The 7,365-nt window shown below is 57.2% G+C and overlaps 1 long non-coding RNA gene across 1 annotated transcript; it reads right to left on the bottom strand.

The window, feature by feature from the left end:
- Positions 1–1,888: 1,888 nt before the first annotated feature.
- On the bottom strand, positions 1,889–6,502 carry LOC147914104 (uncharacterized). Its single transcript, XR_015555797.1, has 3 exons — positions 6,389–6,502; positions 5,290–5,574; positions 1,889–5,083 (listed from the first exon to the last, which is right to left on the bottom strand). It is a non-coding gene; the product is annotated as an uncharacterized LOC147914104 (long non-coding RNA).
- Between the last annotated feature and the right edge of the window lie 863 nt (positions 6,503–7,365).

The raw sequence follows: 7,365 nt of genomic DNA, 5'->3' as shown, positions 1-7,365 counted from the left end.
AATAGATGCTAAGTAAATATTTGTAATTGAAAAAAAAATTGAATGATCTTGGCGCTTTCTGCCTCCCACAGTCTCACCCTTCCCACTCCCCTCCCTCCCCTGCCTCCAGCTGCAGACCACCTAACTGGGGCCATCACTCCAAGGGCTAAAAAGGAGATTTGATGAACCATCAGCTGCTTTCCCAGCACAGCAGCAGTGTCTGCTCATTGGGCCCTTGGAGGAGGAAACAGGGGCTTACACGGGGGCGTGACCTGCCCAGAGAGTAGCAGCAAGTTAGGAAGAGCAGGGTCTGGGGCCAGGGCTCTCTGAGCCCCAGGCCAGCGCTCCACACACTGCATCCTGGGCTCTCAGGAGGATGGTGACAGGGGTCTGCCTGGCGTCTCCCAGAGGAGAGAGACCCAGGGTCCCCCACATTCTGCTAGGGAGTGGCTGCCTGAACAGGTGTCACTCAGGTGGGACGTGTCACCCAGGATGCCCAGAAGGGCTGGGCGCTCTGCAGAGGACACTGCGGGAGGGGGGCTGGCTGTGCAGTGGCCAGAATGTCACCCCTCACATTCCCACTGGACATTGAGCTTTAACGGAAACCATATGTTAATTTCCGTGGCCATGGAATACATGAATGAATGAATGAATTCAAATACATCATTTTACATGGAGGAGATGGAGTCCCAGAGAAGTCAAGTGATTGCCCAAGGTCACACAGCTCAGGATGGCAGAGCAAGTCCAAACCCAGCCTTCTTCCACTTAGGCCCGTGCTCCTTCCCCCACCCACTCTGCCCCGCAGAGCATGGGAGAGGAGGTAGGAAAGGAAGAGGGCAATGTGGGCTGGGGGCATCAGGGAGGGCTTCCTGGAGGAGGGGAGCCCAAGCCGGGCCCTGAAGGACAGACTGGAGGAGAAGAACATGCAGGGAGGGAGGAGCAGCCCGCAGCTCGCTGCTCCCAGATCTTTAGGCCTCCGGGTCTGGAGTTCTCCAGGAGGAGGTTCAAGGTCTTCCTCGGGCAGGTGCCCGGGAACCTCTCCCCAGAGCAGGTGGAGCTGCGCCCCGTCCCAGGTTGGAGGGGCTCCCGGGGAGGGGGTGGTGGGCAGGGCGGGGCAGGAGCTCCCGGGACATTGTGTTCACCTGGTTTCTGTCCCGAGTGCTCCTGGCGGGAGCGAGGACGGCAGTGTCCTTGTCCGTCTGCCGGGAGGGGACAGTGGTCCCCCAGGCGCTCTGAGGAGGCCATTAGACCACATTTCATCAGCCAATCGGCCCCACCAGACACAATCCTGCAAGGTATCTCATCAGCCCGAGAACAGCCCTGCCCGCGCCCTGTGAGCCCCTGCAGATCCCCCATGTGAGCAACACCCTGCAGAGGGAAGAACCCCCATTATGTCCACAACCAGGGAAATTCATCCGCTTCCCTCCCTGTTCTGCCTCTGAAGCCCATTTCCCTATATGAGCCTGCAGAAGTAAAACAACATTATGCAGGCAGGAAAATATACACCAGCTCAACTGCCGCAGGGTATTCTTAGGACTATTTTGGGAGCCAGATGCCCACGTGGGTGGAAGATGCATCCACTCCCTGCACAGGCCGGCTTTCTAGACACAGGCCCAGGAGCTGAGTCAGCGATTCTTTTAAATCTCAAATCCCCTTTTCTTCCTGTTTACCCGACCTCCCTTCGTGTGGCATTTAGTGATGCCAGTTAAATGCAGAACCTGAGGATGGTACCAGGCATTTGGGGATGACAGAGCATCTCCTTAAGTGTTGTGCCCTAGACACCTCTCTTGCCTGACCCTAGTACCAGCCCTGTGATTGAGACATGTTCCCCCCCGGGAGACTCTGAGACCTGCAGTGTCACAATGTTCAGTTCATTTATTTATTTAACACATTGGTTGAGCACCTGCTATGTGACAGCCACTGTGTTAGGAGAGTCAAAGGTAAGCAAAACCATCAAGGTCCCTGCCCACAGTGTAGAGGGAGAGATAGAGAGAAATCTAGAATAACAAAGAAGTGTAAAATTGCAAGTGCTCTAAATGAGAGGCTCAGGGTGCTATGAGAGTGTGTAAGGGGGTATTTTCAGGTTTTACCCAAGGAGGTGACCCTCCAGCTGTGATCTGAATAAACCAGTTATCAGGTGAGCTTGGGGGCTGAGGAAGAGTCTTCAGACCAGGAAACAGCATGTGCAAAGGCCCAATGGTTGGAGGGCTCTTGGCAACCGGGAAGAACTCCAAGGCCTGTGTGGTTGGAGGGCAGGAAGTGGGTGGCAGCCTGGAGAGGGGACAGAAACAAGATGCTGTGAGAACCTTGAATGCCACTTTCTGGATTGGGATCTTCATCCCAACAGCAGGGGCACCAGTGGAGTGTTTTAAGTGGGGGGCAAAGTGCAGGAAGCAGGGTTGAGGTGATCACATCATGTTTCCAGATTAACCCCCAGTCCACAGCAAGGTGAGCCATGATGGAGGGAGGTGTCGGAACAGTACTGTCTGAAGGTGGGAGTGTTTGCTTCAGCTTGGAGGGAGCAGGACGACTCCCCGAGAGGGAGGAGAGGGGAATGATGAGCGTCCACGTCTGCGTGACGTTCGTTCAGTCATTTGACACTTGCTTACTGAGCACCAACCAAGTGCCCGGCACTGTGTTCAGTGAGGGGGTATAAGGATAAATAAGAACAATGAAGTCCCTGTCCCCCAGGAATTGGAGGGGACAGCTATTTCCCTAATGTCTCGGGGGGGCCGGAGCCTGTGAGACACGCCTGGGCAGCTGTAATGACCAGCTGGCTCTCTCATCATGTGAGAAAGGAAAGGCCAGCCAGGGCCATTTAGACATGAGCAAGAGAGACCCGGACACCCAGCTCAGTAAAGCGGGTCTGGGGAAAGGACATAGCGTACAGCCAGCCCTTACGGGAGCGAGAGTCATCAGGCCTGTGTCCCTCTCCTTCCCCGCGCAGTCCCTTAAATGGTGCCCCTCACGGTGGGCTCCCACATCCATCCATTTCACATCCTCCGCCAGTGTTTCCAGGAGCAGGAATCTGGGCCAGCTCAACTTGGGTGACTGCAGAGCAGACGGCGGCTCCCAGCAACTCTGCCAGGTTGCCATCCTGGTACCCACTTTGCAAATGAGCAAATGCAGATTCAGAGAGGTGAAGACACTTCCCCAAGGTCACACAGCCACCAAGTAGCAGCACCATGGTGTCCGGGCTGGTGATGACGTTACAAGCACTGGGGGCACTGTCCATCCAGACCTTGATTTTGGTGACAAGAACAGGCTCCACCTGAGGACCGGACAGCCCGCGGGTAATAACAACAGCTAATGCCATTTAGAGCTTCCTGGGTGCCAGGCAGAGGCTCCAAGCCCTTTATATCTACAAACTTGTTCATCTTCGCCGCAGCCCTGTGGAGTGTGTTCCTGTCGTGCATTCCCACAGCGATGGTGGATCACAACCACACAGGCTGCTGGCGTAGGTCAAGGGCTGTTTATTTAGTGCCCGAGTCTTCTGACCAGCTGCACAGCTCCTCTGGTTTGGCCAGGCTCCCTCGGGCTTGTGCAGTCGGCTGGCGGCTCATCTGTGGGCTGGCTTTGCTGGTGTTGGCTGGCTTCCTCACATATTTGGGGGCCTCGTGTGGCCTTTGGTCCTGCAGCAGGTGGGCCTCGGCTTGTTCAAATGGAGGTTTCCGATTTGCAAGAGTGTGAGCATAAGCACGCACGGCCCCTTGAGACATAGGCTTAGAATCGGCACAACCTCGCATGTGGCCTATCTATCAGCCAAAGCTAAGTCACCAGGTGGCGCATACACAGAGGATAGGGAAGAAGCCCACCGTGAGTCACAGAGTGTGGGTACCGGGGGGTGGGCACTGGGGCATTTTCACCATCAGTCTACCAGAACTGGGATCACTATAACAAATTACTTGTGGGCATCAATACAGTCAGCCGTAGTTTCCAGAGGAGAGCACTGAGGCTCAGAGAGGTGCGGTGACTTGCTCCAGGTCACACAGCTGCTAAAGGGCAGAGACGAGGTTTGTGTCCTTCTCCACCACTCTGCTGCTTCTTGGAAGCTGAGAGCAAACCCACGGACAGAGAAACCTAGGGCTGGGGGCACCTAGGGCTTCCAGGATCCTAAGTAGGAGACTCTTGGGACAGATGAGGCTCCAAAGCCCCTGGGAGGCCTCTGGCATCAGGGGAAAGGTCTTTCTCTCCCAGAGATACAGAGGGCTACCTGGGCAGAGGGCTACCTGGGCGGGTGTCAGAGCTTACCCGGCTCTGATAGGGCCAGGAGGGCATTAGATCCAGCTCTGCTGCCAAAAGGAGGGTCTTGATTAGATTCATTCATTCATTCATTCATTCAATCAATAACTACAACCTTGGAAGAGGGTCCTCATGACATGCTGTGCCCTGGCACTGCCTTCTCCTACTTACACCCATTCATCTGAACACTCGGCTCAAGTGTCTCCTCCTCTGGGAAGCCCTCTGTGATACCCAGGGTTAGTCACCCCTGCCACTTTGCACTTTCACTGCACCCTGGGAGTGTCTCTGGATTGTCATTGCTGATTTGTGTGCCACTCTCCCCGCCACGGTCCTGTGAGAGGACAAGTCTCCAGGGAGCAGGCGTGGGTCCACCGTCGTCACCTCCCTCTGTTGTCTTCCCTGACAGGCTGGAGGCCCCAGGGTGGGGCAGGGCTGTGTCCATCTTACCGCCGTTGTTTCCTCGGAGCCTAGAACACACAAGGCACAAAGCAGAATCAAAAATACCAGAGGGAAGAGAGAGGGAGGGAGGAGAAGGGAAGTACAGAAGGGAGGGCAGGGAGGGGGCAGAAATAAAGGGCTTCTGCAGAGGGACGAGTGAAGCCGGGAGGCAGAGGGGAAGCTTGGAGAGTCACAGGCTGTGAGAGGAGAGGGAAGCAGACAGGCGTGTGCATTAAACATGGTCCCACGGTGACCTGTGACATTTTGCTCAATCAGGAACAAATGACTGTGCACCCCGGGTTGGTCTGCGAGCTCCTCAGAGTTTGCTCTCGGAAGAGCCTTCTGGAGGCAACATTTCTCAGGAGGCTATTTCATGCTGAGCCGTGTACACCCAGACTCCCGGGGTCAGAGAGAATCCCAGCCCCTGGAAGAGAGCAGAGGTCCTGAGCCGAGCCTGGGCTCGGGTATCTGGTCTTCCCAGCTGTGTGACCTTGGGCAGGTCAGTCAGATTCGCTGAACTTGAGCCCCGCCAGCCTGAAAGGGCCTGGATGACGGGGTCTCTCTTCCCTTTCTTGCTGCTCCTCCAACACCCTCCCTGGCCTTGGGCCCAGCTCTGAGGTCAGGCCTCACCTCTTCCAGGAAGTTGCCTAGACTGCCCCATCTGGACTTGAGCAGCTCCAAGTGCTCGGCCTGGGGGTTGAGTGCCGAGCTATGAGGTCAGAAAAGCTGGGTCCAAATCCAAGCCGCTCTCTCTTCTACATCCTTGCTGCTCAAAGTGGTGGCCAGCGGCAGCAGCATCGATAGGGAGTTACAGGAACTCGGGCCCCACCGCAGATGCATGAGGAACCTGACTCCACACTGGAACAAGGGCGCAAGGTGGGGTGTGGGCTCAGGTGGGTGTGAGAGGCCCTGGCCCTGCAGGTGGGGGAGAGACAGGTGGGGGAGAGACAGGTGGGGAGAGAGATGAAGGAGAGATAGATGGGAGAGACACAGATGGGGAGAGACAGGTGGGGGAGCCCAGCAGGAGGCCTGAGGGGCAAGTGGCTGCCTTCCCCCAGGGGGCCCGGTGTTGCCAGGGTGCCTTCAACTCTCATGACATATCTCCACTTGGGAAAGAACAAAAACTGCTAGAAACACACTTCCTGCCTGTGTGACTTGGCCCCGTCCCTCCACCTCCCTAGGGCCGCAGTGCCCTCCCCTGTAAAACGGGACAGTAACAGCCACCACCACACGTTGTTGTGAGGATGGAGGGAAGTAATTTGCATAAATCTGGGGGCACGTGGCCCCGTGGGGCGGCTGTGCCTGCTGTTCTCTCTGCAAGAAGCTCCTCCCACCCTGCCCCCTCCTCCGTCAGGCCACTCCCAACCTCCCTCCCGAGGTCCTCCACGGCCTCCCCAAATCTGGCATTTGTTTCTCATCATCGTTTGTTTTCCTTTGCAGCACTTTCCATACCATGTGAATTTTTTTTTTGGTTCATTTACTCATTCTATTTGGCTGTTTCCCCAGCTGTGCCCAAGACTCCCCGAGGGCAGGGGCCTGTCTGTCCTGTTCCTGGCTGTGTCCAGGGCTCAGCACCCAGCCTGGCACCCAGAGGAGCCTGATAAGTTCCTCCGGGATGAAGGCCAGATGAGGAGGGGGACTGGGTTGTATCAGTCAGGACGGTGAGGTGCTGTAACAAACAGCCCCAGATCCCACGGCTTCACCCAGCAAGAGCTGATTTCTCTCCCACCTGAAGTCCAAGTGGACGATGCTGGTCCAGGGGCCTCCCCCAGGAAGGCAACTCCTCCGAGCAGTGAGGCAGGATCCAGGCTCCTTCAGTCTGTGATGATGTCTTTGACACCTGTGGCCTCCAGGGACACCAGGGAAGGGGAGTGAGGAGGGGAAGGTCCCAGGTAACTAACAGCTCAGCCCAGGGGTCCACACCATTCCCACCCACATTCCATTGGCCAGAAGTGCCTGCTGGCCGCACCTGGATGGTGGGGGGGGCGGTGCTGGGAAATGTCCCAGGCTGAGCAGCCGCCCCCTGCCCCAGCCCCGCCCTGTGGAGGGAGGGTGAACAGGTGGCCAGCGGCCGTCTCTGCCCCTCCACGGTGGCGATGGATGACTCCCGCCACTTTGTCCTCTTCCTGAGACCCCTGGTTCCCAAGTCCCCCCTCTGGGCCTCTGGCTGACGCGATGCCTGGGGCAGGAGGGCAGGAGGGAGGGGCAACCACCCAGGAAAGGGCCCCAGCGCTGCTCCCACACTCGGCTGGGGAGGAGAAGTTCTGGGCTGTTTGGAGCCGATTGTGTTTGGAACCTTCTGTGTCCGCCGAGCTGCTAATTCCGGTGCCATCTGCCTGTGTTCTCAGCCCCATAGCCCCTGGATACACAAGTTTCTTCTGTGGTTCTTAGAGAAAGTATCGGCAGGGGTGGGGAGAGAGAGGACGGCAGCCTAGAATGTCTTGTTCTCTGAGGAGGAGGCATTGGCACTGCTGAGGGATGTTGGAGGGCCTGGAGTGTCACATGCATCTGCACCCTGCTAAGGGGCCGGAGTGGAGTGCACGGTGGGCAGAGAGGGCCAAGCAGCAGGGCAGACGGCGTCACTGTGCATTCCTACCTCCCCCACCAGACCGGGGCTGCTGGGGCTGAGTCGTCGTCTTCCCGATACCCAGCCCACGGCCTGGCTCAGACCAGGTGTCAGCCAACACTTGCTGAATGAATGACTGA

Source organism: Ceratotherium simum, chromosome 22 (assembly GCF_057802395.1).
Source record: "Ceratotherium simum simum isolate JZ-2026a chromosome 22, ASM5780239v1, whole genome shotgun sequence".
Taxonomy (NCBI): Eukaryota; Metazoa; Chordata; class Mammalia; order Perissodactyla; family Rhinocerotidae; genus Ceratotherium; species Ceratotherium simum.
Note: the sequence above shows the minus strand (reverse complement) of the source record. Positions and strands in the feature narration are given on the sequence as shown.